General features: G+C 50.6%; 1 protein-coding gene across 2 annotated transcripts in view; it reads right to left on the minus strand.

Moving 5' to 3' along the window:
* The window catches only part of Sh3bp4 (SH3 domain binding protein 4), an 80,029-nt gene extending 52,818 nt beyond the window's left edge, over nt 1-27,211 (minus strand). The window contains exon 1 of one of the 2 annotated variants that reach the window (XM_005082224.4): nt 26,892-27,211. The gene's annotated coding sequence lies outside the window, so the exon portion shown is untranslated. Of the gene's footprint in view, nt 1-26,515; nt 26,698-26,891 lie in introns of those variants that run through there. The other variant, XM_040753062.1, reaches the window with a different exon arrangement.
* Between the last annotated feature and the right edge of the window lie 492 nt (nt 27,212-27,703).

Raw genomic sequence — 27,703 nt, forward strand, 5'->3', positions numbered from 1 at the left:
GAAATAAGATAACAACATCACTTGTGGTCAGTTTTCACAGAGCTCCGACCCCACCTTCCACAACTCTTACCAGCCAACTTTCCCTCCAGCAGCATAGCAGGGCAGCCAGAAGAGCTGTCCCCGGCTGACCAAGGACCACCACAACGGGGCTGCCAGCTGACCTCTCAAGTGCTCCTTCCTACAGGTCAAATCTACTCCTTGGCAACCTCTCACCTTGGCAACAGTGTAAGAGGGAAAGGAGAGAGAAATGCAGCCAGAGGCCCGAGTCTTTCAATGACCCAAATTCTTTCCATGCTCGACTCATTGTCGATCAAGAGCCCTCTTCCCCTTCATCACTGCAAGGGGGGCTGGAGGGGTAGGAGAGGGCAGGGGTGACAGTCACAGTTGAGAAAGCCCAGCCAGACAGCAGAGCAATGTGGGAAGGGGGAGGGCTTACTTTATAAGGACTTGTGTTTCACTGATGTGATAGGTTATCTCAGACCTTTGCTTTCAAACATACCATGCCCCAGAGCAGATATGGAAACTGAGAGAGAAAAACCAGTGTGTGTGTGGTGGTGGTGGGGGGGCTGTTTGCTGCAGCTCCAAACCTGCATCAGGTTACAGCACCAGTCTGTGTTTTAAACATTTCACCAGAATGACGCTTCAGTGTCTAAATCCCTCAGAGATGACCATAGCATTATCCAGAACAAGAAGCAACGTCTCCAACGCAAAGAAAATACCTTTCATTTATTTGCTTTATTTAGTGTGTGTGTGTGTGTGTGTGTGTGTGCATGCATGTGTATGTGGGTGCTTGTACACACACCCATGTACATGTGCCTGTGTGTGTGGAGGCCAGAGGTCAACCTCAGGTATTACCCTCAGCAGCTGCCTTGGCTTTAGATAGGGTTTCTCACTGGAACCTGAGACCCACTAATGAGGCCAGGCCAACTGGCCAGTGACCACCCCAGAGACCTGCCTATCTCCACCTCCCCAGCACTGGGATTACAACCACACACCACACACCTTTTAAACATGGGTGCTGTGGGCTAAACTCAGGTTCTTAGGCTTATAGTGTAAGCATTTTACAGATTAAACTATCTCTCCAGTATACAGGAAATGCCTTGTTTTCATTTGCATTTTTTTTAACCTTATATTTGAAATCTTCCTTACCTCAGTCTCTGGAGTGCTGGGCTGATTAAAGGTGTGTGCCACCATCCTAGGCAACATCTTATCTTTAGGCACACATTTTTAAATTAAATTAATTTTTAAATTAATGCAAACTTGAAAAACAGGCAATATGTTTGTCACTCTGTCAGACTGCAAAGCATTTTGGGAGGCCTTTCCATCTTCCACACGGGCTGAGTGACCACCCAGCCGGCTAGCTCCTTCTGCCTCGATCCCACAGCCTCCTGGCTTTGGTCAAGCTGAAGCAAGCACAGACAGGGCGAGATCCAGTACACACCTGCCCAGAGAGGCAGTGTAGACATGAAGGTGGGCTCTGCCTTAGTCTCTCTATCCTATGACTGTTCTCCACATCTGTTTATTCCCGCCTTCCTTCCTCACACGCTGCATTAATTAGGCATGAAAGGTTAGCAAGCTATAAAGCCAGTTACCGCCCTACATGGCTAAGGCTCATTTGGCTCCTAGGGATGTGAAGTTACAGGATGTCATCAGCTCGCTGTGTCACCTCGCGGTCCTCATAGCTCCCTTTCCTTCTTGCCTCTGAGAAGCAGCAATTTGACAAGGTTAACAAGCGAGCTAGAAACCAGAAGGGGATGAGGTTGCGCACGGAAGAGGAAAGTGCCCACATGCTTTAGCACAAGACAGAACGGCGCCCGTTCTGTGTGACGACTGTCAGGGAGAAGAGACTCCCGTGAGCCTTGGCATACTTTAAGTCTCCCCACGTTCTTCTTCTTAACATTGTTGCAGTTTGGAGTCATCTGTCTTCAAGCCTACTGGATGGAGCAGATATATTTCCTGTGAACCCCCAGCCCCTGGCCACACCCGTGAGGGATCCTTCTGGACTGAATTGGTTGAAGTGGGAAGACTCACCCCAAAGCCGGGTCCTTGGAGGTGGGAAGAGCCACCTTTAATCTGGGCCACACCTTCCGCTGGCAGCCTACAGAAAGGACATGGAAGAAGGAAGGCTCTCTTTTCTTGCTTGCCCTACTCTCCCGACAGCAAGTCCACTCCTTCACTGGCATTAGAGCCTACTTTGGGATTCCAGAGTAGACAGAAGACCAGCGGAGACATCCAGCCTCATGGAATGAACACTTACTGCATTATTGGGCTTTCCATCGGGAGGCGGCAACCATTGTTGGAAGAGTCAGACTATAACCTGTAAGGCCCTCTAATAAATCCCATATATATTCATTCTATCAGTTCTGTTTCTCTAGAGAACCCTATTACACTTCCCTTTCTTGTAACTCTCAGGGGTCACAAAGAAAGCCTTAAAGAAGTCCACACCACAAGACACACCATACCATAATGGATATCACACCACAGCAGACAGACCCCTTTCAGGGGGCTACCAGGATAATTCCAGATGATGGGAGCTCCCTGTAGAGGGTACTCCCCATTGCGGCACACCAGGTCTTGGTAGATACCTCAAGGCAGCCCCAGGATCCATGCTTCCTGCCCGCGCGAACAATTCCAAGGCACACCCTCATAGCTCTTCAAGAAGCCCCAGCACCGTGCAGTCTGAGAAGTCCATAATGCCATTCTTTCGACAGTTCATCCATTGCTGCTATTCTATCTCATCTCACCTCCTGGTACCCCAAATCCTGCTCCTAAGAGCAGTCACCATCTAAATAAAGGCTCTGCCTTTGAGGGGGGGGTCACAGTCCAGACAGATGGGAAATGCACAGCTGGCTCTAGGTCACTGGGTTGGCTTTGTGCCAAGACACAAACACGAGGCTGAATGACAGAAAGCGACACTCCTGGTTGGTTCTAGTCAAAGCTGGAGGGTGACACTTTGTATTGCTGGTACAGAAAAATCCCAATTTAGAAAGCCACGCAAGGGCCGGGTGTTGGTGGCGCACGCCTTTAATCCCAGCACTCGGGAGGCAGAGGCAGGCGGATCTCTGTGAGTTCGAGGCCAGCCTGGTCTACAAGAGCTAGTTCCAGGACAGCCTCAAAAGCCTCAGAGAAACCCTGCCTCAAAAATCAAAAAAAAAAAAAAAAAAAAAAAAAAGAAAGCCAAGCAAATATTTTGTTCCATTATTATGACCCATTTCTACCCGGCTAACTCTAGAGCAGGGGGCATTTATACTCTGACAGATGGGTTTTCGATCAATAATACATAAAATCCCAATGGATCACTTCCAGGCTGAGGATCACTAGAAGTCATGAGATTGGGGCTCTCAGGGTACTAATGCAGGTGCCCTGGTCCCAGCCAGTCATGTCTATCTGCACCATCTCTTACAAGGAAAGACATGCACACGTGTGTCTACATTTAGAAGAGAGGTAGGAGCCCCACATGCTATGGCGTGGCTCCCAGACTGGAGATACTGAGGAATGGTGAAAACTTGGGGGAGGGGGCGGCAGAAGGTCGTCTTTAGTGGGACCCCTAAAAAGAATTCACATAGCCCTCCCTCGGAATGAATTATAAAAAGAATGAACCTGTCCTATGCTACATTTCCTGTCTCTCCCAGTGATCTCACCACCCCGCAAGGTCCTTACCACCGTGCCATGCCCCAAACTGTGTGGGAGATGCTGGCAGGAGGCTCTTGAGTCTCTTCTTTACCAAGTAAAACGCCAAGAAATCCTGACACCTCAGGCTCCTTCAATCCCCAAAGGGCCCTTTGCCGCATCAGGTAACAATCATGTACACCAGGGTTTGGGTATCTTTCAACGCACAAACTCAGTCAAACACCGTATATTTTACTTGCCCAACCCCCACTCAGCTCCACCTGCCTCTCCTGGTAAACACATCTCTGCTTGTCCTCACCACCCCCCTTCTCCAGAAGGCTCTACGAAGACCTTTGTCCTGTTCAATTGAGCCCTGGGAAGCCCCTGGGTCCTGGCAGGCACTCGGTAACTCTGTGTTACATGGATGACTTTAGAGTATTCCCATTGCACATGTAGAGACACAGACTGAAAAGTCCTCCACTCCACCTGGTGCCTGAGAATCCTTGCTGAGCAGAAGGTCGAGGTCAGCAGTTGAACTTAAAAGGGTCATTTTAAAAGAGAGGTGTTCTGCTACATTTCCCTTTACAGCCTTCTAGGAAAAAAAATTAAATTAAATTTTTCTTGTGACCTATCAAAAGGAGTTGTTTGACAGCATTTTTCCCATTCCAGCATCACTCTGTGAAGACTCAAATCGGGTGACGCCCACAACAAAGGTCCCCATGGAAACGGTTCACCTCCCTCCTGAAAATCATGACTTCACCTCTCATCCCTCCCAAACCCACTCCAGATTGTTACCGAAGAACCTTTGTGCAAACAAACAGCAGCGACTGTGCCTGAATGGCAGGAAATGTGGCAGTTTTTTTCTAATTTTAACTCGCTCCAGGAATGTGTGTGTTCTGAACACTCAGCCAGGGGCCCACATTCCTTTGCAGCCACCTCCAGGGAACCCAGAGGAAAAGCAGAGCTCGGGCCGGCTTTCTGGGGGGAGGGGGAGTGGGCCACAAACCCACTCACCCAGCTGGACGGAGCTACGCTCAGGGAGCAGCGCCCAGGGGCTGAGCATTCAGGTCACAACTGGGAAAGCAACCCTGCCATCCACTGCCTAGGACAGAAGGATTCCAATGAGCCTCTGTCTGCTTACCACCTTCCATGGGGGGGTGGGGGCTGCAGTGAAAGACGGATGGAGAGCCAGGATTTGCCACCTTCTAGAAAACTCGAAGACCTTGTAGGGTTCAATGAAAAAAGTGAACCAGAAAACATGCAAGGAATCTTCTGGTTGGAACAAACCCTAAGGATAACATGAGTTTGAGGGAGGGGTGGCGGGTATACCTGCTTTGAAAGCCTACCAGCTACACATGGCCCTGGGCAGAACTGCTCTAGGATCTAACACAAGGAGGGTCAGTGTGGAACTGGGGCAGAGGACCGCCTGGGGGCTGGGGGTGGGGTGCAGAGGGTCTAATCAGAAGTAGTTTGTGTGCTGCAGCAGGAGACAGGACAAAGCCCTCCCCTGTAGTGATCTATCCTCCTCCAGTTGAAGGGAGAGGTCAATCAGGGAACAGGCAAGCCACAGAGCACCCCACCCCACAGTGAAGGTGGGGGAAATCCAGCTATGCACCTCACAGGTGAACCCAAGACAAGCTGGTGGGCCAGAAGAAACCCAACCCAGCAAATGGCCAGAGACAACAGAGGCTGATCATCTATTTCAATGGTTCAGGAATCAGGGTTGGTTTAGCTGAGTGAAGAGACCCTTTTCTTTTGGAGTTTCGGCCTCTCAATCAAAGCAAGGTTTCATCAAGGCCCAACAGGGAGGAATTAACTTCCCAGCTCACCTGGCTGGAGCAGACAGACAGTGGCTTGTGGCTTCCCTGCTGGCTGATAGTGTGAGGGAAGCCACCCTCATCCCAATCGCTGGGCAGTTGAACAAAGCCTACAAGTTATCAAGCATTCTTAACTCACATAATGGCAGAAGGGACATCGACCTTTTATTGTACTTTGTTTTGATTTGAGACAGAGATTCATACAGCCCAGGCTGGCCTCAAAAATTCCCTCTGCAGCCTAGGATGGCCTTGAACTTCTACTCTTCTGACTGCTACCCAGAGTGCTGGGATTACAGGCATGCACCACCAAGCTTGACCTAATGGAACCCAGGTCTTATCCGTGCTGGGCAAGCCCTCCAGCCTTGCTGCAGTCTGGATCATTATCATTCTGATGAGTTTTATTAGAGGCAGAGTGTAGGCCAGTCAGAGACAGGACTGGACTCGGTGTGGTACAACGGCAAACACACAGAGGGTTAACACAGCCCAGGACAGGCATAGCTCTGCATGCTTACTTAGGATTCTCAGGTTAAAGACTGACTGTGGAGATGGCTCAGCAGTTAAGAGCACTTGCCTCTGCTCCAAAGGACCAGGGTTCAACTACCAGGACCTACATGGTGGCCCACTACCATCTGTAATTCTCACTCCAGGTATGACGCCCTCTTTCGGTTTCCATGGACACCAGGCACACACATGGCGTACGTACATGCAGGCAAAAGCACTCATAGGTGTTTTTTTTTTTTAATTTTAAATCTTTTTAAAAATTAGTAAAACAGGGAGGACAATGAGGCCCATCAAAGTTAGGGCTGAAGCTCCCTGCCTGGCCTGGCAGTGGCTGCATACGCGTTCTTTGCTGTGATTCATTGACCATGCTAACGTTTTGCATGGGAATCCTTTGCCTTCTTTACCAAAGCTCAACAGTGGCCTCAGATTTGAGGTGAGGTTGCTTCTCCCAGGCAGGATTAGGGTACTCAAAGAGCACCCCAGCTTTCGACCTTCTACTCGGTGCAGGTGCCATGGCTGTAACACTCAGCTTTTCATTAGGCCAGGGCTCCCCTGAAGCACCCTGCTGGGGTGTCTGTACCTCCCTGGCAACTAAAAACACCAGTTGACTGTAGGAAGTTGGGGTCACACAAAGCTGCACTCCATTTGGAAGAACAAAACAGGCTTGAGGAGAGTCGCCAGTCTGCAACCAGGATGGAGAACAGGAAGCTTCACCAGCCAGTGCCCTATGAACCAGGTGACGCCGGGCTGGACTCCACAGTGAACAGACCGAGGTCTCTGTAGTGAGGGTGTTTGTGCCTGCCCCTCACACCTCAGCGCCATCAGATATCGCTGAGCTAACAAAGAGATGCGGTCCTTCTCTGCCGTGACTGAAGATGGATGTGTATTCACAGACCAGAGGAGGGACTGCTCCGGGTAGCTGGAACACCAAACTTGTGTGACCATGGTGCATGGCAGCTCAGGGAGTGAAAAACCCTTCAGGACCCCATCCCAACACTCAAGCTTCTCTAGGTGTTCCACAAACCTCCAGGCTCTCCCTGGAGGGTATACCAGGCATCTAACTGATGGGACCTCAAATGTAAAGGTAAGCTCAGGGAGCAGTGTGTCAGCATGAGGAATGAGAAGCGGATGCCAGGGCTCTGAAGGAAGCCTGGGGTGTGGGTGGGGCAGGGAGTGAATGTGAAGTTAGGATGCAGCCAGCAAAACAGGGTGGTCCCAGGACGACACTGCCTGGGGCTCCAGTCTGTAAAAGAAGGGGGACCAGGGATTGATAAGCCTGGCTGCACATCTGTCCCAGTGCCTCTGAGGAACACCAGGACAGAGCTGTAGTCAGCTCCCCTTTGTGTGGCGCTCCATTCTGTGGCTCTCCCCTAACAAGGCCAATATCCAGTGCACATGGAGGTGTCACAGGGAGACTACTGGGGTGTCTACCCACCGATCCCACCCCCAATTGCAACATCTCAGAGGCCCTAGACAGGGGGCTAACCACCCTGACTTTTCCTCACCCAGCAACGTGAACGTGGAAGCTATGGGATATGTGCCACGTGACCCACCAGAGAAGCTTCAGCTGTGGAGGTCAGAACAGACAGACATGTCCTGGATCGGAACCCAGTACCACCTCTCCCTCCCGAGGAAACCAACCACAGGAAAACAAGCCACAGGCCTGCCCATCATTAACAATTCCTCAGCTCCTAAAAGCGCGGACACCGTCCCACCTCAGAAAGTTACTATGGAAGGGAACACTTGAGAGGGGCTGAAGGGCACATCACAGTCAGTGCATCTGAGTGCTTCTGCTGGCCCCATCCCAGACCTGCTGGGCTACAAGCTGCATTTTTACAGTATCACTAGGTCATTTCTGGGCAAGCAAGAAAGATTTGACAAGTACTGGGCTGGAGGATTCCAGCATGTATGAGCTGGGTCCTGGTAAGAAAACAGTTTTCCTAGGACCCTAAGTGCAAGGTCCTCTGTGACACACACACACACACACACACACACACACACACACACACACACACACACACACTCAAGCGCACGCACACATGCAAATACTCCCAAGACCTGGGCTCGCTCTAAACACTGACTAACCCCATTTAACTCAACAGGTGTTTTGATGTGACTCAGTATCTGGGTAAAGTTTAGTCAGTCCGACTTTGCAGGAGAGCTAATCCCACCCCTAAATCAGTAGCCGGATTAGTGAGAACCTTTAACAGATTCCCAAAACACTCGCCAATTCACTCCAAGGTCTGGTGCCCTGGGCAGTTTATTAATGGCCCACTGTCTTCACCACTCCTCTCTCTTTCTCAAGTTCACTCTGCAAAGAGAGACACCGTGCATTGCTTTAGAAGCTCCATCACTGCGGAGAGGAGTGCTCACCTCTGAATGTCCAGGCCAGGGCAGAACAAAGAAGCTGCCACCAATGTGAAGAGGACCGAGGCCCAGCACGGAGAGGCCCAGGATGCTGAGGCCCACTGTCCCTCTGACTGCTCCAGGGTCTCATCTGGGGCACCACACATCCATCATCTTACTGTCATGTCCTTTTAGGTTCCTCTTGACTGTAACCCCCACAGATTGCTGTGAGGTGAACTTGACAGGTCTGAGGACCAGCCCGGTGGGTGCTTTAGAAGTCGCTTTACCGCTGGGGACCCGTGTTTCCTTCACTAGTCCTATGGAGTTAAGTGTCATTGGCAGGATGATCACACAGGGGACGGGGGACAGGCAGAGGAGACACACACATCCATTGTCATCACAGCAGACTGTCGACAGGATTTAGCACTGCTAGGTGGACTGTGGGCACCTGTCCAGCGTCTCTCAAGCCCTTTCCTTCTCCAAAAGCTCCTGTCCCCTCTCTGGCTCCTACTCCTTTTTTACTCACAGATGTTCCTATGTCACTGCCAGCCAGAGCGGTCCGAGACCCAGGCCCACATGGATTATGCGTCAGGAAACAGATTCAGGGGATGGAAGGCCTCCCTGGCTTAGCTGCAGGCAGTAACATATGTGAGACCTTCGGTTCCCTAGCACCTGCCCTGACATCTGGATGCACTTGCGGTAGCTACTCAGGAGTAGCGGAGTGCGCTGTAAGCTCACTGCCGCCTCAGTGGGAATGGGAGAAAAAAATGGCTAAAGGTGGCGATCTGACCTGCGCTTATCACAAGACAACTCCTGGAAGACCGCCTTCCACAGACCCTTTACACCAGCCTAACCTAGTGCGTAACACGGGGTGTTCTCATGTCCTTCTGTTGCTGTGATAACAATGCCCTGAGAACAAGCAGCCTATGGTCGAAGGGGTTTATTTTAACTCTCAGTTCCAGGTTACGGTCCATCCTAGCAGTGAGGTCAAAGCAGCAGGAACCTGAAGCTGCGAGTCACATCATAGCCACCACCAAGAGCAGAGGGCAATCAAGGCATGCATGCTTTGTGATGACCTAGCTTCCTCTACTGTATTATGGTCTAGAGTCCAAAACCAGGCTGGTCTTCCCATACCAGTTAAGGCAATGGAGACATCACCCACAGACATGCCCAGAGGCCAACAGATCTATGAGTCCTCACTGAGATTCTCTTCTCTGATGAGTGTGTAGCACTGACAATGAAAACCAGTCATTCCCTGATGTATGTATACTCAGCCTGGGACACGCATCCCTAGTGGTGCTTTAAGTCTGTGGGTATCCTTTACAGGGGTAAACTGGGACCCTAACCACTAGAAGACACAGCCAACCACAGATCATCTCAGGTCCTGGACTCTACTGTAGGCTCCTGGACTGCAGGAACAAGGCTCAGGGTTCAGAGACCAGCTTCGCTGGGGACAGACTGTGCTGGAGATCACGGTGACGAGATGAGGAAGCAGAACAATCGCACACTCTTCACACACAGAAGCTAGGAAAACTGAGGTAGCAGGATCTCCCAGTTCCAGGGTACACTACCTGTGCCCAGCAGCTGACTTTCAAGGCTTGGGCAAACTGCCCAGTGTCTCAGTTTCTCCGTATGCTGAGCGACTTGCAGGTCATTTGCTAGAATTAGGAGAGTCCCCAGGCAGTCAAGGAAAGACCAGTGACAGTGGGTTCCAGGTGGGGAGGTCAAGGACACCACACTCAGGTGCAATGAGCTCATGTCCTACGGCTGTGACCTCGGTGGGGCTGAAAGGCCTGGGACTTGCAGAAGGAGGACAGCAGCAATGAGGCAGAGTCCAGAGTCGCCTGGCAGCTGCCAGTGCAATTTTAGAGGCTAGGAACCAATTCCATTTCATGATAACAATCTAACCCACGGTAATGCCTGCCTTCCAAGGAGCTCTCGCGTGCACACACTCACCCTCAGGAATACTCCATTCCCACACACGAATGACTCCTAAGGCCCACTGCCCACCACCATCTCGTGCCAGTTTCCTGAGCCCCCTGAAAAAGAGGCAGCTGATTACAGTCTGGGCACAGCCGGCTCCATGGGGCAGGACCAAGGCTCGTGCCAGGCACACCCCACACCGCTTCTAATCAGGGTGTTTTCTTACGATCCCCATTGCAAATCACCATCCCCATGACAAATTGCCCTATGTCATGAGCAGGCAGGGCCTGTAGTCCTAAAACTCAGCGTCAGTGTGAGATGCAGACAGGTTCAGATTCCTCCCTCTCCTCAGTACCAGCCAGGGAACAGTCTAAGAAAGGAATGACCCCACATTTTCCCCGTGTTATGAAGCTTGCCACCTGACTGGGCTGTGGGCAGCAGCTAAGCGACACTGTAAAATACAGCGAGGAATACCGTCACCCCAGATCTCCAAATCATACAGTAAGTCCCGGTGTGGCCACACTAGCCCATCTCTAAGGAAGAAGCTAAAACTCCCACATAGTTCCCTGGGCTTCCACAAGGGTCCCACACAACCGGGACCTTGAACGTTCTTCTACATCCTATGGCTGGCTATGCTCTGGGGCTGATGAGAAGCCGCTGAAATCTGAAGCCCCAGCTGACCTGGGAAACCACTCAGGGATGCAGTCCCTGTCTACAATACAGTCCCCAGCCCCCAGGCTGGAGAAAGGAGGGCAGGGCATCCAGAAGGGGTGAAGAGCCTCGCTCTCCAGTCAAGGGCAGGTGGTGTCCATCTTCCCTAGAAATGCGGTGGCTTAGGTCTTGGTTCTGTCTCTGTGAAAGCAGCCAGGCAGAGTGGATAGTGCAGCTCTGTGGCTATTCCAAACTTGAAGAGGAAGGATGGGCTGAAACTGTCACTACACAGAGTACACAGGGCAGGCAACCTGTGTTCTAAGTCAATGAAGAGTCTTGGCGACGCCCAGAAAATGAGTCCCCCAGAATAGCTGCACAGCTGGATGGCCTGCAGGGGACCTGAGTGTCCATAGTGGATGCTATCCTTCTACCCTGGCTAGAAAAAGTAGCAGGTTGTAAAACTGACTACAAAGGACTCCATTTGAAAATAATGCCTGTGTGATTTATCTCGGGCAACAGTTATAGATTTTCAATTTCTTCTGCCAACTTATGTTTTCTAAATCTTCTGTAGATCACTCAAACACAGCAGTCTCGCTGTACTTCACGTCACTGAAAGCCTTATGTTCCCATCTCAGGCCTGAGTCTTCATGTCTACATGTTCTACATGATGTCCACCAACACGTCATTCACGTTGGCCCTAAACAATGACTCGGGCCTGAAATGCCAGCACTTGTGAAGTAGATGCAGAAGGACCAAGAGTTCAAAGACATCCTCGGCTACATGGTGAGTTGGGCTACATGAGATCCTGTATCAACAAACAAATGAAAACAAACAACAAAAGCCCAAACTGCAAGGGTTGCAGGTGGCTTCAGGCAGCAACGGTGAAAGGAAGTTTGTTCAAACCTTCCGAGAAAGGCTGTGTCCATATGGAGGCTGCAGGAAAGGCAGGTCAGAGGTGAAATGCTGAAAAGCCAGCTGTAGACTCTGCATGCCATCCTAGAAGTCTGGGCCCACTAAGAAGCCTTCAGCTACTCGCAGGCCAGGAGGAGGAAGTATCAGATCCATATTCTGGGTTCTTGGAAAGGGTCAAGACTACAATGGAGTGTCTACATGTGCAGGGTACCGAGTGTGTCTGCTGGTGAATCCAGAAAGTAAAAGCAGGAAGAACAGCTGCTGGTGGGGCTCAAAGACACCCCACTAACTCACTGGCCACACTGTGGCTCACAGGCTGTGGCAGGGCTGCAAGGCCTCAGGAAAACACATCAGCATTCGGGCTAACACACCAGCTCCAAGCTTCAGTGAAGACAGAGGTGCACATCAGGGTAGAGAGACTTGTCATACTCCAAAGCCACTCACAGATCAAGATGAGACACACAAGATGAAAACCACACACAAAACACCGCAAACACCAACAAACGAGGTATTAGAAACAAGAAAACACCTCACAACAATAGCAGACACAACAGTATCAAAGGAAAACTACCCTCAGGGGTCACTGGGAAGAGGAGAAAGGGTCCCGGGTGTAACCCTGGCCTGCAAGTAATCTTCATGGCCTGTCTTGATTAGTTTTTATTGTCAATCTGATACTACCTAGAGTCACCTGGGAAGATGGAACCTCAATTAACTACCCAGATCAGATAGGACTGCGGCCTTGTCTGGGAGAGACTGTCTTGATGATTGATTGATGTGGGAGGGCCCTGCCCACTGTGGGCATCACAATCCCTATGAAGAGGAGGAAGTCTGGGGTATATAAGAAGACTGGCTGAGCATAAGCCAGAGAGCAAGCCAACAAGCATCATCTTCCACAGTCTCTGCTTTCAGCTCCGGTCCTAGCTTCCCTCAAAGATGGGCTGTGATCTGAAAATAGAAAAAGAAGCAGCTCTTTCTTCCCCAGCATTGCATTTGGTCACAGTGTTTATCACAGCAACACAAAGGAATCTAGAACAGTATCCCTGGACTACACAGACTCGATGCAGGGCAGCTGGTGTACCTTTCAAAAGAACAGAGGGAGGAAGCTATCACCAAGGTGTGAAATAAAGCCACCAGCCACACAGACACCCCTCCGTAAATACTGGAGGGCTGGGGGGAGGGGGGGCTGACAAGGATGCCCAGCATACAACATGAAGCCCGACACCAATTCAACTGCTCTGTGCCAAGTTCCCCATCACAGAAAAAACACAACTGCTTTGCATGTGCCCAAGAATAACCATAAACATTGCCAAACCAGAGTACCCTCTCTGAACAGAGCTGGAAGATTATCTATACAAGGTCAATGCCACTGCCCTAATCTTCCGATGCAGAGATATTCACAGAGCAGGGTGGAGGGTGCTAACTGCTATACACAGACCGCCCAAAGGTCAAGAGCACGGGTAGCCTGGGGGACAGCAGGGTGGTGGGAATGGCAAAGCCAAGCACCACGGTGAAGATGGAGGCCCCTCTAGTACCTCCACACCCTCTCAGCATCAGGATCTCTCACCCAGCCAAGCCTTTCCTCCTGCCTTTGGACTATGCTCCTCAGATCACCCAGGAGGACATTTTCTGGCCACTCACATCTCCCCAGGTTCCTGCCTTCCTCTATGCTTGTAGTGGCTTGAAAGAAAATGACCCCCAAAAGGAGTAGCAAGCACTATTAGGAGGTGTGGTCTTGTTGGAGGAAGTGTGTCACTTTGGGGGCTGGCTTTCAGGTCTCTTTTCTCAAGCTTCACTCAGTGTGACAGTCAGTTGACTTCCTGTTGCCTACAAGACGAAGGACACTTGGCTGTTTCTCCAACAACATGCCTTCTTGCATGCAGCCAAACTCTCCTCCATGATGATAATGGACGGAACCTCTGAACTATATGTGAGCTACCACAATTAAATGTTTCCTTTATAAAGAGTTTCTGTGGCCATGGTGTCTCTTCACAGCTATAGTTAACCCTAACTAAAACAGTGCTCCTAGATTGATTCCAACGTTGGCCTGTTCACCCTGGAACATGGAGGGCTGGTGCCCAGACTGGGCAGGACAACAAGATGAAGACAGCATGGACTTCATGGCTGGCTTCTGCAGCCCTCAACCCCATGACTTACTTTCTCTGTTACACAAACGCACTGAGTCCCCACTCCCTCAACTGGGTCAGAAAAAATAGTTTCCATGCAAAACACTGAAGACATTAGGCTGTCAGAAATGTTAGAGGCTCTGTCTATCACTACAGTTGTCCTGACACAATAGAGATGGGCAGGGCATTGACTTCCAAGACTTGGGAGGAGGAAATATACAAACTTGGACTCTCGGCACATTGTGACCACAGTTTCCAATGGCTCCACTCTCAAGAATAAAGCAATGAAGCAAAGCTATATATAATCTCTGCTGGACGAGCGGGGTTCACACCTGCCATGCATGAGAATGACTTAAGTTCTGAGGTTTCTGCTGGCCTTGAAAGTCAAAGGAAGACAAGAAATTCAAACAGTAGCAGCCGGTAGGGGACAAGATGCAGGCGCCTAGGTTAGCTATGTTTGCCTGGTGTTTTCAGGCACAGCGCTCTAGGTTCCTGCATCATCATCTGGCTTCAGTTCTTCCTCAATAAACCAGGGTCAGGACCAGTTAGCCCTGTGAGTGTCCCTGGAGACTGAATAAATCAAAAGATCCTGCTGTAGTAACTGCCTGGGAAGACCTTGCAAATACCAGCCACCGCTCCTCTGACCACTTCTCTGACCCTCTTTGCTCCCATTTCAAAGGCACACTTGGCTTTGTTTCCTTAAATAGCAGGAATGGCCCAATGTCTCCATATCAAAGCTCACACCAAACCAATTTTTTGCACGTTCCTTTCCAGGCCATGTTTGCAAGATCAGTGGAATGATTCCCAGCAGCACCAACTGAAGGCAAAAGACAACCACAAACAAATGAACAATCTCAAAGTCTCAGGCACCCAAGATTCTCCCATGATGCCTAGCTTCCCATCATCTGCTAAGCAGTCAATAGGTATTTTGCTCTGACGGTGTTAGCCACCTGTTATTCAGCCTCCAAGCATAGCATTGACTGTAGAAATAATCGCTGCCATTCTCTATCTTCAGGCTCAGAGGAAATCATTTCTTCTCTCCCTTGTAAGAATCAAACTCACACCTAGCAAGCAATTTCCAGATAAGTTCTTCAAAAGGCATTTATGACATCTTTCTTCTGTTTGATGACCACATCCTCAGAACCCTAGGGACATTACAATCTTACCCCAGGGATGCTTAGGACCATGGCTTTCTTCTTGGAGCAAGTGTATTCAAGGTTCCCAAACAACACTCAAGAGCATCTAAGTGTATGTATGTATGTTAAACAGACAATGCTCCGGTGGTCAGTGAACTACAAGTTACCAGTAATACTGGGTACAGAAAGGATGGCTTTGTAGGGGATGGAGCACCCACCTGATCAACTTCAGATAAGCCAGTACACACACAGACTCAACACAGTTATTCCCATCAGCAGAGGCAATCAGGCTATAAAATGTAGAAGAACTGTAGGGAAAGGCCCTTCAACAGAGGGTAATTTTATGAAAACTGAACAACAGGACTGAGGGGACATGTACCACTTGTGTGGCGTCCGTGTGAGACCCCAGGCAGAGAGCCAAAATCCTCTGTACACTGAGCCTGTGATGAAGGGACCCAGGGCTCAGTCCTCTGCCAGGTCACCTCCCGAGCTATGTCACCCCCTGGACTGCTCACCCCCTGGGCAGTTTGCTCTCTGGCCTTTCAAATCACGCTCACACATCTAATCAAATTTCCCCAATGTCCTCAAAGTTCAAAGTGGATGGAAGCCCAAAAGGGCCTGTAGGTCCAGGTACTTTCCTCTGGCATCCTCCCTAGGTACTGTAGATGGGGACATTCCCCATCAAGGTATTCTGGAAATTCTGTCCCCACTGTATCCTTTTTGGTTCTTTGGATTCCCCAAGCCTGGAAACAGAATATCTACTGCCTCCCAACTCCTACTATACCCTCCTGGCCTATCTATTCCTTCATGTCATAAATGTTCTTTGGAAATCTTCTCCTGTCCCAACTTTAACCTGTGACCCCCATCCTCCTCCCCTGTATACTTTTTAGCATCTCTCCAGTGATGGGTAGACACCCAGTAAGAGCTGTCTCTGGGATCCCGACACCAGTGAGTGAGTGAGTGAGTGAGTGAGTGAGTGAAGGTCAAATCCAGCAGCGGTGGGGGCACCTGGCACTCAGAACCAAGTAAGAAAGCTAATGAGTCCTGAACATTCCGGACTGCCAGGCAAGTCAGTCCGTGACCCTCCTTAGGGTTTTACAAGGCCCCCCAAAATGCTGCTTCATGTTACCAATTGGTAGATGAGTCACACAGACAGGCAGTGCCAAAACCACTCTCCGGAGACAGGCCAAGAAAATATTCCACCTATAAATTGGTTCTCCTCTCTTGCCAGAACGGAGCATTCCTGTGACACCAGACTGCAGTCTGGAGGCAGAACTGTGGTCTAGCCGTGAGCGGCCTGGACCAGGAACTTGTCTCAATGAACTCAGAGGTTCCCAAAGTCATGTCAATCCCATTCACCATGGCATGACCTGAAGAACTCAGGGCCTCAGCTCTTGAAGGTGAGCACGTGTGTCACTACCTGTCCCTTCCTAGGTGCAGTCCATCTCAAGGGTCCCACCAGAAGCACAACTTCCAAGAGCAATGCACCCTGGGGAATTAGCCCCTAAGAGGGGTGAGGAAGGGAGGCTGCTTTTAGAGCAACAAGAAACTGCTTCCAGTGGTCTTGCCTGCTGAGCAGCTTAACTGTATAGGAGTGACAGTCATTAATAGTCAATATGAGCCGGGCATTGGTGGCACACGCCTTTAATCCCAGCACTCGGGAGGCAGAGGCAGGCGGATCTCTGTGAGTTCAAGGCCATCCTGGTCTACAAAGCGAGTTCCAGGAAAGCCTCCAAAACAATACAGAGAAACCCTGCCTCGAAAAACCAAAAAAAAATAGTCAATATGATTGAGAAGTGCTTTATAGATTTTGAACAACATGAAAGGAAAACTCATCCTAAGAGAAGTTTATACTGAAAGACACATGCTTGAGTTTATGAGATGTTGCCTGAAATGCAGCTTACAAATCAGGCCAACTATGAACTGTGTGGTCATATGAGAAGCATGCGTTTAATACCAGCACTCAGCACTCTGGAGACAGTGGCAAGAGGATCTCCCATAAGTTCAAGACCAACTTGGTCTATTCAGCAAATTTTAGGCTAGCCCTGTCTCAATAAAATAAAATAAACCCGATGTCAAAAGGGGAAATACAAATCCTGTTTATCAACCTGAAAACAGCAACTTCAAACAATTAGTTCTTTTTTTAAATGTATTAGTTTTAAAAAAAATCCCAGTGTGCCAGGAGCACCAGCACTCACATAAGAATGTGACCGGCTCCCTCATCGGGTGTGGACCACTGCTGGCCTGAACTTCCTCCCCTTTAACACTTTTCCTTTAGTCTAAAAGGAGCATGTAATGATTGAGTAATAATGTGAATTCAATGCAGAAACAGGTTTTGGTTTTTTGTGATAATTTTAAGAAAAGCATCTGTTTTGTCAACAACTCATGCATCGATATTCACAGTGGCCAAGGGAGGCTTTCCAACCCCCCAACCAAGCAAGGCACAGAAGGCTCTAGCGACATGCTTCCACCTTCCCAGGGTGTTTCTATAAGAGCTGAGCAACCTATGTCTGGGGCCTGCAGAGCCAACTGCATGTCTCATCTCTCTTCTTCCTCTTTCCAGCCACCTCCTCTACCTCTACCATGCTCCCCCTCCCCCTCCCCCTCCTCCCAGAGCACTGAACAAAGGGCAATGCTTGCTCTTTAAAGGTCAGATGGAGTGTCCAAAGAATCGAAACCCAGCACTCTGTTCTGATGTTGAGCCATCTCCAACCAAGTCACCCATGGACCAGGTCACTTCGCTGGCCATAAAACGCTCTATTCACTCAATATTTATTAACAAATTCCAGTATGCACACAAGACTCATGAGAGACTGCCTCCCCCCAAGCCAGAAGGAACCCCAAAGCCACCTCTGACAGGGTATGACATTTCTCATTATCTCATTTGAAAATCCCAACAGCAGGAGGTCAGCACTGAGGTCACCACTTACAGACCCAACGTCCAAAAGGAAGCCCGCAGGTTTGTGACTGGCGAAGCCCAGGTTCTTAGGCATCATAACACTCCTCTCTTCAAAATGAAACAGGCCCAGCAAAAGGCCACCGGAGAGGCCCCTTGGGAAAGGGAACTTCTCAAATTCTAGCTCACCAATGTCTCCTTTCAGCTACTGTCTGCCACAATGGCCTGGAGCAAGCGCAGTGTGCACAGGGAACCTGATAGGTAGCCAGTTACTTAACTCCCAGTCGGGATCTTCCTGGATGACTTCGGGTTGTGCAAACTGGCCTGTTTCAGATTTGACTGACCACAGGGAAACCGCTGGTGACTGGTATGTCGCAATGCCCGCTAGAGGGAAAAACCCAATAAATTCAGAAGAATCTGAAACCACATAAAAACTCTTATGTTAATACACACAGTTATTTCAAGTGGGTGTCATGGGTGTCGTCAAACAGTGGCATATCCTCTGTCTTTATCCGAACAATTCTGATAAGGACATGAGAGAAACGAGGTGTGCAGGTATGCACATCAACCATCTGCAGTGGCTGGTGGCTGTCGGGGATGAGTCCTGATGTGGCCCACAGTCTCGCCTGCACTATGGACTAGAAGAGGTACCAAATTCAAATGCCATTTCGTGGCACCACCCCATAAAGGTATGGCTCCCCAGTACCTGCCAGGAATAGAACTGTTCTTGCAAATGCCTTATGGACAGATCACTGAAATGAAACACAACAACAAGAAGACACTAGTTTTGTGAGAAGACGCCCTGAGAGAAATAAAGCTAAGGGCAAGCTGTAGCAGCCAGGACTACAGGGCTCTGCTCACCCTCTACGCACGCACGCCGGGGCGCTGTGGGCCAGCACAACACATCACAACACATGAATTTTTCATGTGCTCCACATCGGCACCCATGAATTGTCTTCTGCTAGATAGTTACATCGTACCTTGACTCTCTATTTATGCGTGGGCCACATGTAAACTCTTCACACTGCTGCCTGTCGGCCATAATTCTCAGTGAATTTCAAATGCTCAAATGCACCTGAATTTTTTTCAAGGTATTCCATGGACCACTTGGTATCCTAAGGTTACAGAAGAGTCAAGCCACTTTACAAAGAGCAATAACATAACATGGGTAAACAAAGGCAGGGTATGTCTGTCTAGATTAAAAATTAAATTGCATACTACTCTGAGATGGCTACTTGACAGCATTTAGAAGTAAGCTGATTATTATTCATAAGCCAGAAATCACTCTGGTCATATATTCTAAATGTTAGTTAGAGTGCCAAGATGCCTAAGAAGAGAAAATTAGGCTTGGCACTGTATGGTGGGACAAAATCACCACTGTGTTTCACTTGACTGGTATGCACCACACACACACACACACACACACACACACACACACACCCCACATACCACACACACACACCCCCCACATACCACACATACACACACACACACCTGGCATACTATGGCTGAAAGCCTACTATACACATAAATTCATGGATTATAAGATATAAGGACTGCAGGGAGGAAGCTCAGTCAGTAAACGACCTAAGTTCAATTCCTGGAACCTAATAAGGCTAAAAGCGAGTATGTCGACACACACTTATAATTGAAGTACTGGGTAGTCAGAGACAGAGCGAGCCCTGGAGCTCTCTGCTGAGTTCCAGACTGCTGAGAGAAAACTAAAACAAAGGAGATGGTGTCTGAGGAATAATACCCAAGGCTGTCCTCTGGCTTCTACATATACATGCACATACATGCATGGTCACCTGTACAGATATGTGCAACCACACATAGGTATGTTACTACACACAGAGAGAGGCAAAGGACACTGGACAGAGGCAGATAAAGGGTACAGGGCAGCTCTTGATCCTGGGAAGCCAGGGGAGCTCTGTTCAGGGAGGCTTGATTAGACCTTGGAGACAAAGGTATTCCATGAATGATGTCCTTAGAGCAAGAGTCCCCGTCAGCCCTTCCCAAAAGTTACACAAAAAGCTACAGATGTAATACCTGGGCAGGTGCCTGGAGGTTGTTCTTAGCCCACTAGTCCTGAAGAGTCTCTCTCACTCCTTCCCTGGGACCCGCAATCCTATCGCCCCTGTGATACCAGCCCCTGAACTTCTGAGAGCCCTTTGCCCACACCTGGCTCCTGCCTTTCTGTCTGTCCACTCACCACCCTCAAGTGATGGTCCTCTCTCTCTCTTTCTCCTCTCTCTCTCTCTCTCTCTCTCTCTCTCTCTCTCTCTCTCTCTCTCTCTCTGTCAATATTTTGAGACAGGATTTCTCTGTGTAACAAACAGTCTTAGCTGTCCTGGAACTTGCTTTGTAGACCAGGTTGGCCTTGAACTCACAGAGATCCCCATGCCTCCCAAGTACTGGAATTAAAGACGTGCACTACCAACACCCAGCCCTGCTTATCTTATCACCAGTATTTGTTCTCCTTTGTCCTGGAAGTTTCCCCTCTATCTCACTAGCACAGCTCCTTCAGGCATAACCCAGACGCTTCCAGGCCTTCACTCTAGGACTCAGTCCCCTTTTCCCACACAGCACCTGACCCCCACCTGCTTCAAATCGGCACACCCTTCGTCTGCCTGTTTAGCTTTACCCGTGACCCATGTCACTGGTGACTTACAGTAAGTAAGAGCCCTTCCTCTCACTAAGCAGCGAACCCAGGCCTGCCCCCTCTCCTGTGGTTCTTCTCTCCCCAACCTGTGACCTGGTGTCTCCTTCACTACCACACCCAGGGGACTCCAATGCCTCTTCCCAGCCAGACCTGCTAACCGTAGCTGTCTGGGGCTGAAGATGTCTTGCTGACCAACATGGGTCCCAGGAAGGCTGCTGGGCCTCCCTACCTCTGCTTTATCATGAAAGATCCCCTCATCACACACACCCAAGGACCAAATCCACCCTACCCAGGCTTCTTCCAAACCACAAGAAGCAACCAAAACCAAACTATTACCCTGTGATGAAACATGGTTAACTACAGCCGGGTATGGTGGTACTTAGCTATAATCCCTGTGTTGGGGAGGCAGAGGCAGGAGGATCAGGGTCACACAAGACACCAAGAGGCAGCTGGGAAAACCCCAAAGAACATAGCACTTCCCTGAATAATCAATCTACTATTAGGGGGAAAAAATAATGCTCCCCCCCCCACGCCACCCCCTCACATATAAACAATGCAAATTCAGGATTTTGGTCTTGCCTCACCCCAAGCTGCCCGCTCAATTCTCTTCTCATGCAAATTCCTTACTGTATATGTCAGTAGTATACAGCCTGGGTTCATGTGAGCATTCCCCCGGCACTTTTGAAAGTTCCAAACGGGCTGGGGGAGACGGCTCAGTGGGTAAAGTGCTTGCCTGGGAAAACAGGAGGACCTGAATTCCATCTCCACAGCCCACTAAAAAAGCCCATCATGGTGGTGCACACTTGGAATCCCGGGGTCAGGGAGGCTAAGTGTCAACCAGCCCAGCCGACTTGGTGAGTGTGAGGCCAGTGACAGACCTTGTCTTAAAAGGTAAGGTGGGGAACTGGAGGGATGGCTCAGTGGTTAAGAACACTCACTGCTCTTGCACAGGACCTGGGTTCACTTCCCAGCTACCACCTGTAGCTCCAATCTTAGAGGACCGGACGCCCTCTTCTGACATCCTTGGTACCAGGCACACATGTGGTGTACATACATACATGCATGCAGGCAAAATAAATAAATAGATCTAATTTTTTTAAGTGGATAACTACTTAGAGTAACAGCAAAGTTGCCCTCTGGCTGTGCAACATTCACATGTGCACGTCACAAACATGCATGCGCGCGCGCGCGCGCGCACACACACACACACACATAGGCAGAGAGATTACTACTGGATTTAGCGGTGGGAGTGAAGAGCACATTTTAAGCTCCCTAGTGACTTTAAAGAAGTCTGGGGTTTGAAGCCCCCTTGCTGGTCAAATTCGGTTGAACAGTGTCCCCAAAACCCTTTGCAGCGTTTGCTTCCAGGCAGACCCTGCCCAAGTTAGGCAACTATGTCATCTCACTGAAGGGCAGGTGGAGGGGCTCAGCACATGCGAGGTAAGCTGGAATCAGAGTTTTCCTTTTCTTTTTTCCCCACTGACTCCCACATATGGTTAAACGGGCAGGAGTTTTGCCAACCCACGCTGGGAGCTTAAAATCAGCCACAGCGGGAGTGTTTACACCACAGAAATTGGCAAATGGTGTCATCCAGCCTCTTTGTTTTTTCTCCCCTGGAGCAGGTTCCCAGCACACACCTGGCTCCTAGCCTCCTACACCGGAGGCTGGGTAAACAGGCCCTCGGATTTCAGGAGGGTCCTGAGATCTGAGAACTTCATGGTGGCCAGGAGAAGACTGAAAGAATTTGGAGCTATAAAAAAGAATATAATAATTTTTTTTCAATCTGCTCAGAAGAGCTGGGCATCCACAAAGTTCTCCTGGGACAAGTCTCCATTGCGTAGATAAGAGTAATCTCATTAGTGTGTCATTTACTTGGCTGTAAAAAGGAAGGTGGAATCCTTATCTTAAGTTTACTTAACAGCCTTCCTATAATCTTAACTCTTGTGATGTCATCAGCCCAGAACCCCTCTCTCAGTGGTACAAGGGCAGGCTTCTGGTGGATTCTGCCTGACTTCTCCCTATGGCGGCACCTCAGATCTTCCACTCTGCCCTGCAGACAGGCAGGATGAGGACGCCGCAGGAGTGAAGGTGCGCACTGGCTGTCTTCACGAGGCTGAGGTTTCGTCACCTTCAGAGTGTGAGCTAGTTTATAACTGTAAGAAAGACAGCATCCAGCTATTTCCGTGCCTGTTCCCGAACACTCCCCGACTGCTTCGCTTCTTTAATCTCAGCACTCTGAGAAGTGATGGAGGCCTCTGAAATACCTGGATTCTGGTTCAAATCCCAGCTCAGGCATGCTAGAGTTAGCAAGATTCCTCCAGCCTTCCTGTCAGCAACAGTTATATTGCGGACTCTCCAAAGACTCCAAAAGACACAGAGAGCATCACTGGAGATCTCAGTGTGACACTGATGTGTGGCAAAGCTTTTCCTGGGGAGACTCTACCTGTGTCTTCTCACCCCAGATAGGGAGCCCACAACAGACCAAAGTATAAACACCACCAAAGCCCATCTTGGTGAATCAATGAGTCTCACCGGGGTTACTTACAGGAGTGTGGGTGAACAGAAATGACTCAAAGACAGCTTTGGCAGCTCACAAAAGCTGGGGACCTGGAGCACACAGCACAGCCTGTGCTCAGCATGTTGAACGGAGTCCTTTTTTTTTTTTTTTTTTTTTTTTTTTTTGGTTTTTCGAGACAGGGTTTCTCTGTATTGTTTTTGGAGGCTGTCCTGGAACTCACTTTGTAGACCAGCCTGGCCTCGAACTCACAGAGATCCACCTGCCTCCTGAGTGCTGGGATTAAAGGTGTGCGCCCAGCGAAGGGAGTCCTTTCTAAGTACATCAGTTGGCCTAAACCTCCCAGGCAGCAAGGATGATTTCTGCTTCTTCCAGGCAGCTGTTCTGATTTCAGAGTCTTCTTTGCAGCTGGGCTTGTCTGAGAGTGACTCTCAGCTTTTATTGCTTACTCTGGAAAGGGGCCTAGTGAATCTGGTCAGTTTCAGGGACTTCCTGGAGCTACTTTGAGTTTCTTACCTTCCTGTTTAAGAAGCTTCCCTGCAGGATGAAATGGAGGTGAAACTGTTACACAACAGATGTCTAGTTCCCGTGAGTGGCACCACAGCTTGCTGACAGTTGAAAGTGCAGAGTACCTGGCAGGTGGGCAAGAAACTAGACAGTGGATATAGATGTCACCTCTCCCTCCTTAGACTCAAGCCCAAATGCTCCGTCTCTGAAACACTGTACAATCTCTGCCCTCAAGAGGCTCACATCTCCTCCCCGGAGCTGGCCTCGACGATGGTGTGAGTTATGCAACACACATGCCCTGGAGCCTACCGGAGTAGCTGGCCAAGGCTTCTTGGAGGACACTGAATGCACATGCATTGTTCCCTGGGTGTCTTGGGGTTTGGTCAATAATTTTCCTGCCACTGCTCAAAGAGGGGCAGCTGTAGAGCTTGTGTTATGCGAGTTTCTGTGGACCAGGACCTAACTGAAGGCACTAGAAGCTGTGTTGGCAACGGGTTAGCCCGGGCTGTGGGAGCCAGCACACTTGTGGTGAGCATGGCTATCTGCTGGTTATCCCCATCCCTGGTTGTCAGATTGTAACCTTGGGACAAAGAAAATCTGGTGCTTATCTCTAGGGCCCTGGGAAATGTCCCAGGGATCTGATTCCAAACCTCAGGAGAAAGATGGTAATGCAACCCCATACAGGTGTCAAACCTGAAAATAACCAAGCAATGGGAAGGCTGTCCACTTGCTGATTCCAACCGTGAGTTACGATGCTGTGCCCTGAGCCAGGACTGCAAGTTAGGAACACAATGGCCCTGGCCGCCTTCTGGTCAAGGGCTCTCAGAGAAACACCAACGGCCTTCTCCCCCAGGAGGTAGGGGTGTGTGTGTGTGTGTGTGTGTGTGTGTGTGTGTGTGTGTGTGTGTGTGTGTGTGTGTGCTCCCACACACCCCTCCTACAAGGTTTCAGAGAGCCAAGGGCTCTTAATTGGCTGGGAACAGAGGACTCAAACCCAGGAGGCCTCCCAGGATTCGAGGGCGTAAACCCCATTCATCATTCATTCTCCTATCTCATTATCAGACTAGAAACCAACACGAGAATAAAAAGAAAGTCTATGCAAACAGCCCAGAGGGGAATAATTCCAGCCTGCTGCTGGATTAGCAAACAGCAAAGGAAGAATTCCAGGAAGACAACCCCACACACACACCTCTACCTCCACCCAGAAAATTAACAGCACAACTTCTATTAACAATGGCAGGAATGAAGGATGCCTTATCAACGATTTATCCAGCCAGGTTTCTGGACCTTTCCAAGCCCCTGCGCCTGAGCTCACATGTGCAACCAGACCCAGGCCACATCAAAGTGCTGGTGGGAGCAACAATTAAAAACGAAACCATCAGAGGGTCACCAGTGACATGAAGAGAATCTTCCAGCGGCTCTTGGCGGGGAGACAGGGTGAGGACAAAAGGCAGCCTGTGTGCCTCACCTCTCTGTCTGGGTCCCTATTAATTGTTCTTTAAGAACATTAAAGCCTGGTGCCAGGACCTGGGGACAACAGGAAAGAAAAGAAAGTCCACAGAGACCTTGCTGGCGTTGCTGCGGCCAGCCTCGGAGACAGTCATTGTTCACTTGGTAAACATGTGAGACATAAAACAAATCTCTGGGAAACCAGGCTGTTCACTTCATTCGTTCCCCCAGAACCAACTGTTCTCTCTGGGCAGCATTTCACAGGACATCCTACAGCTTTGCATGTACCAGGCGCCAATGCCCCATGACCGCAGGACAACCTCCCCTCCCTCTTCTCCCCCTCGCCCCCAGTCCAGAAGGTGCTGGAAGGAAGCAGCCTTGAGAAGCCCAGCTACTCCCAAGCTTTGAGGGATTTGGCTGCACCAACAGGGAGATAGAAGTGTGTTCTGGGATCCCTGAGGCCTGTCTGGATCTTGCTTCCAGGGCAGGGAAGTCGAGCTCCAGGTAGCCTGTTTTACTGGATGACACCGTAGAACAGCTAAATGCTTCCCAGCACACTGAAATACAGCCGCTGTCCATCCAAGGATGCCTAAACGCTCCGCAAACCACCCATTATTTTTTATGGTGGCCTAGGAAGCAGATTGAGAATCATTACTATCATTTTTACAAGGCTGGGCATCAAAACCACGGACAGGGCTGAGGTACCGGGTCTCTCCTCTCCATCTGGACCCACCATCTCATGGAAAACCCCAACACGTCAAAAGGGGGACTCGTTAGTATCAGAAACAGCCTTTGTGGTGAGGCACTCCAAAAAACCCAAACTTTGGACACTGGAGACAACCAGAAGGGTGGAGAGCGGATGGTCTCATGCAAGGTTTTTTTTTTTTCCCGAATTATGCAAGAAAGCCAGGTGTAATTCAATGATTAAATCTACAAGGCTGTGACTGTCCTCCCCCCCCCCATGCGGGATCAGCGTGGGTCTCTTGTGTTGTTTATTTCTGCTCTGGGCACTCATTGTTTTTATAATCAGAGCAAAAGTTATGCGAACTTTATTTCTGCTGCTAAATCACAGAACACCAATCAGCTAGCCGAGCTAACAAGGGAAGAATAAACATGAATAAAACCCAGCACGGTATTCCCTTTCAAATCTCATTGATCCACCAGGCTCCCCAACCTTCTGCTCAGGCAGAGCGGCCAGTCAGCTCTCCACTGTTCCTCCCGTGCGGCATCTGGCTGCGTCCCATACCCGGGAAGGACCAGCGCCAGCCAGCTCCTAGTCTGCACCGCGAAGACCCCCCAAACCTGCACACTGCACCTCCAGATCCTAGCTAGGAGCCTCCCGCTCCCAAAACTGGGACCCTCTAACAAGACACACTCGGGGGCGCAGGGCGGCTTCCTGGTAAACAGTACTTGGAGAACAACGCTCCTCTATCCAGCCGCTCCCACCCGCGCACCCTGGCGCTGTCACCTCGAGCATGCTTGGTCACTCGATCACCAAGACAGAAACCGGAGTTTTCAATTTCATCCTCCGGGAGGGCTCTCCGAAGAAGTTGAAATGTGCATTGTCACCAAGTTTAACCGAGCCGCGCGCCCTTTGCTCCTCCCCAGAACTGAGCGGGTGGCGCCGCGCGACCCCTCTCAGCCTTCCCTGCGCCCCAGGCCCTAGAGACCACGATCGGCAGCGCCGGTCGCACCGTGACCACAGAGGGCAGGGCACACGGAGTTCTAGGGGTTCGAAGCTGCTCCGAGCTGGCCGCGCCCCTGCGCCCGGGATGCAGCCCGAAGCCACCCCGCGCGCGGGGGTAGGGTGCGCCGTCCGGCCCCGGGCTTCTCGCCGCGCCTACCTGGCTCGCATGGCGCCCGGCGGGTCCTGCGGCTCCCTCGTCGTGTGGGGCTCGTCCGGCCGGGGGCGCGCGCAGCTCCGGGAACCACGGCGGCGGAGCTAAAGGGGCGGAGGTGGTGAGGTGCCCAGACGCCGCGACAGCTCGGAGCGCTTGGCCCCCACCCGCGGGCACAGAGGTGGTCTGGGCCGGGGCGGGGCGCGAGTGCGGGCGGGTCCCGGGCGCAGACAGCGGGCGCGAGGAGGGCGGAGCGCAAGCAGAGACCGCGGGAGGGTTGGGGCCAAGGCTGGGGGCGGAGCGGGAGCGACAGGCTGGGGCGTAGAAGACCCGGGGCGGAACTTCACGCTAGGGGAAGAGTCTCAGGCGGAGAGGCGGGGGTCTAGGTGAGGCTGGGGCGAACGTGGGCGGGGCGTGCTCGGGGGCGTGGTCAATGAGAGGCTGGAGCGAGTAGGGGGCTGAGCCTGGAGCTGGGGGAGGGAGGTGCTTAGCAAAGGCGGGGCCTGGCTCCAGGGGGCGGGGCGTCCTGGAGGGGCCTGGCCAAGCGAGCCGCTGATCTTTGAGAGAAGCGGCTTGGCAGACTGGCGCCTCCATGCCCGGGTGCGATTCCCGCCAACGCTCTTCCTTGTCTTCCTCCTTAACAACGCCGGCTGAGGAAGCAGGATTGGGGTCTTTACGGGACTTTGCCCCTGGACCCAGAGGGATGCCCAAACGACTGTCTAATGGAGACCTCTATGCTAGGTTTTGGGGGAGCCTCCAGTCCTCCCGCCCAGAATCATGCTTATTGAAGGCAGTGGTTAAGCAGAAAGAGAAAAAAC

This window comes from Mesocricetus auratus, unplaced genomic scaffold, assembly GCF_017639785.1.
Source record: "Mesocricetus auratus isolate SY011 unplaced genomic scaffold, BCM_Maur_2.0 Super-Scaffold_100010, whole genome shotgun sequence".
Classification (NCBI taxonomy): domain Eukaryota; kingdom Metazoa; phylum Chordata; class Mammalia; order Rodentia; family Cricetidae; genus Mesocricetus; species Mesocricetus auratus.